Source organism: Gorilla gorilla, chromosome 1, assembly GCF_029281585.2.
Source record: "Gorilla gorilla gorilla isolate KB3781 chromosome 1, NHGRI_mGorGor1-v2.1_pri, whole genome shotgun sequence".
NCBI lineage: Eukaryota > Metazoa > Chordata > Mammalia > Primates > Hominidae > Gorilla > Gorilla gorilla.
In genome coordinates this window covers 186,531,071-186,539,875 of record NC_073224.2, presented here as the reverse complement: position 1 = coordinate 186,539,875, position 8,805 = coordinate 186,531,071, and the positions used below count along the sequence as shown (strand labels likewise).

The 8,805-nt window shown below is 46.2% G+C and overlaps 1 pseudogene; it reads right to left on the bottom strand.

Annotated features, from left to right (window-relative positions):
- Positions 1–3,075: 3,075 nt before the first annotated feature.
- Positions 3,076–5,280, bottom strand: LOC101151598 (solute carrier family 25 member 3-like; annotated as a pseudogene).
- Between the last annotated feature and the right edge of the window lie 3,525 nt (positions 5,281–8,805).

The window sequence follows — 8,805 nt, the reverse complement described above, 5'->3', positions numbered from 1 at the left end:
TCCCAATTCTTCCTCAGCCTCCACTCCCCCACCCTGTAATCCTTCTATCACCTCCCCTCCTCATACCCAGTCTGGCTTACAATTTTGTTCCACAACTTGCCCTCCCCCACCTGCCCAGCAATTTCCTCTTAGGTGGCTGGAGCTGAAGGCATAGTCAAGGTTAATGCTCCTTTTTCTTTAGCCAACCTCTCCCAAATCAGTTAGCGTTTAGGCTCTTTTTCATCAAGTATAAAAACCCAGCCCAGTTCATGGCCCATTTGGCAACAACCCTTAGATGCTTTACTGCCCTAGACACAGAGGGGCCAGAAGGCCGTCTTATTCTCAATATGCATTTTATTACCCAATCCACTCCTGACATTAGAAAAAGCTCCAAATATTAAGATTCTGGCCCTCAAACCCCACAACAGGACTTAATTAACCTCGCCTTCAAGGTGTACAATAATAGAGGCAGCCAAGTGGCCACGTATTTCTGAGTTGCAATTCCTTGCCTCCACTGTGAGAGAACCCCCAGCCACATTTCCAGCACACAAGAACTTCAAAAACCTAAACCATAGCAGCCAGGCATTCCTGCAGGACCTCCTCCCCCAGGATCTTGCTTCAAGTGCCAGAAATCTGGCCACTGGGCCAAGGAATGCCCGCAGCCCAGGATTCCTCCTAAGATGTGTCCCATCTGTGTGGGACCCCACTGGAAATTGGACTGTACAGCTCTCCCGGCAGCCACTCCCAGAGCCCCTGGAACTGTGGCCTAAGGCTCTCTGACTCCTTTCCAGATCTTCTCAGCTTAGCGGCTGAAGACTGACGCTGCCCGATTGCCTGGGAAGCCTCCTGGACCATCACAGATGCCTTGGGTAACTCTTACAGTGGAGGACAGGAATGTCAGGCCGGCCTCTGAGCCCAAGCATGCATGTATACATCCAGATGGCCTGAGGCAACTGAAGAACCACAAAGAAGTGAAAATGGCTAGTTCCTGCCTTAACTGATGACATTACCTTGTGACATTCCTTCTCCGGGACAGTAAGTCTCCGGAGCTCCCTACTTGTGACCCCCGCCCCTGCCCGCAAGAGAACAACCCCCTTTAACTGTAATTTTCCACCACCTACCCAAATCCTATAAAACTGCCCCACTCCTATCTCCCTTTGCTGACTCCTTTTTCGGACTCAGCCAACCTGCACCCAGGTGATTAAAAAGCTTTATTTCTCACACAAAGCCTGTTGGTGGTCTCTTCACACGGACGCGCATGACAGTGATTATATGAGAAAAGGAATATGAAATGCCTAACAATACCATATGTATACTATGGCTTTTATTATTCTAATAAGATATGGGTGATTTCACAGAGAATGCCAATTGTAGGTGTGAGGGAAGAATAACCCCCATAGGTTCTTAGTTGGAGTTAACCTGTTACAAAAGACAAATTAACGAGAAAAAGAAAAGCTTCTTAACATGTATATTTCACATACACATGAGAATAGAGAATGAGTAGTTCTCAAAGAGGTGGCTTTGAATTTCAGTTTATATAGCATCTTCAACAAAGAACAGCAGGACGGGCATGGTGGCTCACGTCTGTAATCCCAGCACTTTGGAAAGTCAAGATGAGCAGATCACTTGAGCCCAGGAGTTCGAGACCAGCCTGGGGAACATGGGAACATGCAAAAACCCCATCTCCACCAACACACACACACACGGAAAAAGCCCATCTCCAACCCCTCCCCGCAACACACACACTAGCTGGGCATGGTGGTATGTGCCTATAGTCCCAGCTACTCAGGAGGCTGAGGCGGGCTCAGGCTCAATCACCTGAGACCAGGGAGGTCAAGATTGCAGTAAGCTGTGATTGCACCACTGCACTCCCACCTGGGTGACAGAGACCGTCTCAAAAAAAAAAAAAAAAGAACAGCAAATATTCAGAGAAATTCTAGGAAAAGGACTTTTGAGCCTTTAGGGACAGCACCTTGGGGGAAGGCAATAAATGGCACATAAAGACTAGTTAGTAAAGCTTGTTAATACAGATTGCTCTAGTATCATCTCCACACTTATAAGGGTCTAAAGTTGTTTTCAGTGGTTAATGTTTGTTCTGTCTCGCAGGAAGGTGGGCAAGGTACTTTTGTCTTTGTAAATCTATGTCCTGCTCTTTGGCAAATAGGGAGAGGGTAGAGAGCTTTCCTGCATTTGCTTCTTCTGTTCTGTTCAACAATCCTTCATATTTTGGGGCAGCATATTCTGGTCTCCTACACGGACAAGGTAAAACACTGAATAAAATTTTTAAATTGTTCCAAATAAATAATAGCTAGGAAAAACCTTAATGATTATGAATTCTTGTTATCTTTACTTAAATTATCTTTATTCTCTATTATCAGCTATCCCTCCCCTATTTATTTGTAAGCCACCAAAAAAAAGAGGGGGAGTGGGGAATAGAATGTACAGGAACTGAATATGAAAACTGCTGACCCGAACTAAGTAAATTATTTTGCTCTTCACCCAGGCTGGAGTGCAGTGGCACGATCCTCCCCTCAAACTCCTGTAATCTCAAACTCCTGATGTCAAGTGATCTTTCCATCTCAATCTCCCAAGTAGCTAGGGATTCTCACAGTGTTGCCCAGGTTGGTCTTGAACTCCTGGCCTCAAGCAATTCTCCCTCCTTGGCCTCCTAAGCTGTTGGGATTACAGGTGTGAGCCACCTCCCTGGCCAATAAACCCATCTTCTTGACCATATTCATAACTGCCAGAATCATGCCATCTGGTTCTCCTTAGATTATACTTCTCTAAACACACACCATGTATATTACAAAAATTATCTGGTGTTATCAACAGAGCAATTATGAAATACCACAAACCAGAACAAGTGGTCTCTTACTATCTTGAAATCCACAGATTTTTGCAGCAATTTCCAAAATTATATTACTAAAAGTACTTTACTTAAAAATTGTTTACCAAATAAACTTCTTACATTTTACAAGACAATAGACAGAAATGTATTTAACTGAAATGTCTTAACAATAGCTAATGATCCTTCCCAATAATATGCTAAATAGAAGCATTAAATATTAATAAATTTCATTCCATCTCATTCAAAAGTCGACTTTTTTCTTATCTCTTTATTATTCAAGACAGTTCTGACATACTTAAACCTAGACACTTTTAAACTTCTGTTAACCACTGAACAGTTTACTATTACAAAGTTTAAACATTAACATATTCTAAGTTTGTAGTCTAATTTAATACAAGTTTTTAAGACAATCATTTTACACTTTGGTAAGTTATATCAAATGCCTTATTGAAGTTTGTTTCTTATTCATATTTTACAAACACCCCTAATTCACAGAATTTCACTGATTGTAAAATTTCCCCAATCAGAGATGTGAAGGCTACAGAGAACAAAAAACATGCTTTATAATTTCAATAAATTTTATGAATCTCAACCATTGTAAAGATCACTGAAACATCTACCAAATTAAGAGTATTTATTACACTTAAAGTGAGATTTTCCCTCCAAAGTCACCAAAACCATTCTTTAATATTCAACAGACAGTAGTTGGAATTTGCAGGATTTTGGGTTTTTTCTTCCTTTTTTTATGTCAGGGTGGTATGGTCTTCTTTGGATGTATGGCTGTTGAAAGCTGAGTTATACAAAAGAAATCTCTGGAGAACAGAGGCTTTTCTTTACATATTTATTCCCAGAGCCTGCCCTTCATCTCTTTCTGGCTTTCCACATTGATCCAATTGTAGTACTTCCTGGAGAGAGCTATGTTCTAATCAGCAACATCAGGAAGAGAAGGGACAAAGCAAAAGGAGAAAATGCAGATCTTCTCATGTCTCTTTGAAAACAGTGAATACATTCTAAGCTACCAGGCGGTATAAGTCACAATTTAACTTTTAATAATTTTTTACCTGTAATGGACATGAACAGGAAATATGCGATGAGTCCTTCATCTATTCAATAGGTGCCCGATTTCTATTGAGATGAACACCATGTACCAGAATCTCACTTTCTTCCCCATCCATATAGTTGTGCTGACCTTAAAACCTCATTTGCAGGCTATTCAGTAGTTATGCTTGGATAATCTCTACAGAAAGGGCGAATCAAAGGAGATAACACCTAGAGACCCTAAACTACCTAACATTACTTCCTGTTAAATATTTTTTCCTTTTAATTGCTGAAAAGCTATTGAGTTAAAGCAACCACGTCAACTCCCCAAAGATAATGGTTCAAACCCCCAAACGAAATGTTTGCAATCCTCTTGAGTTGCCAGAAAGAAGCAGTCATTTAAAGAGAACTCAGACTGCATATTAAGTAACCTCTGCCCAAAATGTTAACATCTTACACACTAGCATTGTTTGCACGCGATTCCCCACTTGATGGAAATGTGGACCCACTGTGGCTAGAGCGGTTCAGAACTCCACGCCTACTTTTTCTTCTTCAGGGGTTCGGGTGCTTGAGCCACGGGAGGGCGAGGCAGCTTGAAATAGACCTTGACCAGGTCATAGATGAACCACTGCAGGGCCGTGAGGGTGCCGATCATGGGGATGTGCGCAAAGAGGCCGATGCGCGCAACGACGCCCTTCCACACGCCCGTGAACCCCAGTCTTCGGAGGACGCCCAGGGCCGCGATGCCCTTCTCCTTGTTCAGCACAGACACCACGGAGTCGGCGGGATGGGACACGACAGCGCAGAAGACGCCACGAAGGTGATGCCCAGCTGCTTGGCCTTGGTGCACTGGCTCTGGGGCTTGGGCACGGCATACCTGTAGAGCTCCTCTACCATGCGCTTGAAGCAGGCGAACTTCATCATGGTGTAGGGGATCTGCCTCAGCCACAGCGGCGTCACGCCCTTGTAGAAGGCCCACAGGCCCTCCTCGCCCTACATCCTGGGCGCCGCGGCTCGCAGGGTGCTGGCGTAGCCCGGTCGCGTCTGCACGTGGACCTTGACCTCCTCCATAGGCGCCAGCGAGACATCGGGGAAGAACTCGGCGCTGGCCCAGGCGAAAAGGTACAGGCCGGCTCTCCACCCGTAGGCCTTCTCTGGGCCCAGGAGCTCCGCGTAGCGGATCTTGAAGACCTCGTAAAGGCCGAACTTGAAGAAGCCCTGCAGGGAGTGGCCGAAGAAGGTCTGGGCGCAGCCGCGAGCCAGGCCGCACAGCCAGTCGCTGCGCACCGTCACGCCGAAGCCGCTAAGGACGCCCTTGTACCAGCCGGGATCCACCTGCATGCGGCACTTGACCAGGTCCAGGGACACGATGGCCGTGTGTGTCAGCCGCAGCTCAGCATCCCGCCCAGGCCGCACAGCAGCAGGTACCGGGCCGAGCCGTACTCCACGCTGGCCGCCTCCACAGCCGCCGCCCAGAGCCTGCCGCCGCCTTCGCCCACGCTTCTCGCCTGCAGCGCTCGGCGGCCGCGAAGGGATCATCCATGGCCACGCTGGGTGCAGGCCCACCCTGTCCTTCTCCCCTCCAGGCGCACTCACTCAGGGGCCGCGGGGCGGGGCAGAGCGTCGTGAACCTCCCTCGCGAGTCCGCCCACACAACGGTCCAGGTGAGGGGATCCCTGCGGGACCACAGCGCTTCAGCCTGTGCCTGCGCAGTCCGCGGTGTGAAGGACGGTTTAAGTAGGCGGTGTCACCCTGCCCCTTCCCCTCCAGCACGCCCCGCCCCTTCGCCGCTGCGCCCCTTCGCCCCTTCGCCGCTGCGCCCCTTCTCGCCTTCTCGCCTTCTCGCCCCTTCTCGCCCCTTCTCGCCCCTTCTCGCCCCTTCTCGCCTCTTCTCGCCTCTTCGCCCCTTCAGGTCAATGGGCTCCTGGTAGCTGCAGGAACCCCGCCCCGCTGAGCCTAGGCCAGTCAGTGGTCGGTGGTCCCAGAGCTCACCTTCGGCGGTGGGCCGGGCCTTCACCACCCTGGTGACTTTGGTCCAGCTTGGCTGCCTAGTCCTCTACAAAAATGCGAAGAAAGTAAACCAACAAGTACAAACACGAGTAAACGCAGGAATAGGCGAGTACGTAGATCAGGAGGCGGGCGAAGGGGTAAAGAGTCGCCATGCACTGTTGCCTTCCTGAGAGGCCTTTCTGGAGTCCTCACCCAACTATGCCGGTTTAGGGGAATGGTCATCTCCATGGCAGTGACGTTCCATGGTGCGAATGGGCAGAGAGAGCCAGTGGCTTCCGGCCTTACATAACCTTCTCACCTGGTAGGTAGGTGAGTTTCCCCCAGCTCACACACCACTCCTGTCTCCCAACAAACGGTTGTAGTGGGAGCCTAGGAAGTATGGGGACACTCACTGAATTTAGGGGGGGGGTGCTGATTATTTCCACTTATCAGGTATTTTCTTTTCATTGACTACTGATTTTGGAGAATACGAAAGTGAGTCAAAAGCCCTCTTCTTTTGGGAAGCTTACAGTTTCATTGGCCTGAAAAATAAGAACTAAGTGATTCCAGGTATAAATCAGTAGCATACATCATCCATTCATTTACCCACTTTGTGCTAGGCCCTGTGCAGGGCTAGGGGTTCAGCAAAAAACTAGACATACTCCTGCTAACTTCTAAATAAGATTTTTTTTAAAAGAAAAAATCAGTATTTTGATAAGTATTATAACAGAATTTGTTTTTTGAGACAGAATCTCACTCTGTCACCCAGGCTGGAGTGCAGTGGTGCGATCTCGGCTCACTGCAACCTCTACCTCCTGTACTTTTAGTAGAGATGGGGGTTTCACCATGTTGGTCAGGCTGGTCTCGAACTCCTGACCTCAAGCGATCTGCCTGCCTCGGCCTCCCAGAGTGTTGGGATTACAGGCATGAGCCACCGTGCCCAGCCTATAACAGAATTTGAATAAAGTTCTAGATGAACAATGAAGGAGCAACTAATTTTGCCTGATGAGGTTCAGAAGATTTCCCTGAGGAAGTGACAAGTGTAGCTGGGTCTTGAAGGATAAGTAGGAGTTTGCCACGTAAAAAAGACTAGAAAGGCAATTTCAGGTGAAAGGAAACAAACCTAAGTGCATTTCTTACTGAGGAGAGGGGATTAATTCAGTATGATGGAAATCAGCAAGGGTTGAGTCTGGAAAAATACAACTGGGTCAAATTAGGGAAGGCCTTAATGTCTTGTTCAGGACTTTGACTTTTATCCTGTAGGGCAGGCGTATCATTCTCACAAGTGTGATCCACAGACCACCTGCATCAGAATCACCTGGAGTGCTTTATTAAAAATCTCACCTCACACTCTAGACCGTCTGAATGAGAATCTCTGTGAGTAGAAATAAGTGATTTTAATACACTCCTAGGTGGATTCTTCACTAAACTTCACTAAAGTTTGAAAACTACACACCACAGTATGGGAAGTCAAGAATTTTTTTTAAGGTTTTCTGATCCACCTGCATGTGGCACTTGACCAGGTCCAGGGGCATGATGGACATGTGTGTTAGCCCACAGCTCAGCATCCCTCCCAGGCACATGGCAGCAGGTACCGGGGCCAAGCTGTAATGATCCATATTGATCAGATTTTCTGATCAATAATTTAGTGCTTATATCCTGAACTGGGTGTATTAAAGAGAATAAAAAATAATATTCCCTCAACCCTCGTTCACAGTTGGGACAGACTCCTGCAACAAAAGACAGATTAACAAGAGAAAAACAAGCAAGTTTATTAACACATGCAGTGCACATAATGTGGGAGAAAAGTAACTCTAAGCAGTAGCTTAAGAGTCTGGCTTATATAGCATGTCTAACATAGCATGATACAATACATTTTAGAAACGTAACAAGACAAAAGAAAAGCAGTCCCAGGCTCCTTGAGGTGGGAAAATGTAGGAAGGTAAATTTATGGGGAAACTAATGGAGTAAAGTCTGCTCAGATTCCTCTGGCACTGTCTCTAAGCTGATAAAGGTTGTAAAGAAGAATTTATATCCTGTCTTCAGGCGGGAAAGCAGGGTGGGTGGATAGAAAGACCTTTTGTCTTGTAATTCTCTGTCCTGCTTTTAGTCAGACAGAAAGAAGGCAGAGAACTCCCTATATCTGCTTCTTAATTGCCTTTAACTAAAAAAAAAAAAAAATTAAGTCAAAGAGGCATATTTTGATGTGACAGATTCTGGTTTCCTTCAGTATTCACCTGTGAAAATTTATCAAGCTGTACACTTAAGATTAGAGTACATTATACACTTTATGTATATTGTACCATAATTTTTTTTAAAAGTTGACTGGTGTAAAATTCTCACCCCAAACTAGGAATGATGGCTAGAGGGGAGAACAGAGGCAGATACAGGTTTTCTCAATCAACAATCCTTTTTTAAAACTCCTCTCCTTGTAATAGTCTTCTACCAGGAATTTAAGTATTAAAGAGAAGTCTCCGTCCTTGAGTCAGAGGGAACAATGAAGTGTTAAAATATCCCATACTAACTAAATTAGGGCTTCCCACAGTATGTTCCTGGGAATACTGGTCCACTTGAAAAAGGTCTGCAGTCAAATGAGTTTGAGAAGTAATATGCTTTGGATCTGTGTCCCCACCAAATCTCATGTTGTGTTGTAATCCCAGTGTTGGAGGCCTGGTGGGAGGTGACTGAATCATGGGGGCGGAGTTCTCACGAATGAGTTAGCACCATCCCCTCGGTGCTGGTCTCATGATAGTGAGTGAGTTATCGTGAGATCTAATTGTTTAAGTGTGTAGCACTTCCCCACTCTCTCTTCTTCCTCCTGCTCTGGCCACACAAGATATTCCTGCGTCCCCTTTGCCTTTCACAATAATTGTAAGTTTCCTGAGGCCTCTGCAGAAGCAGATGCTGCTATGCTTCCTGTACAGCCTGTGGAACTGTGAGCCAATTACACT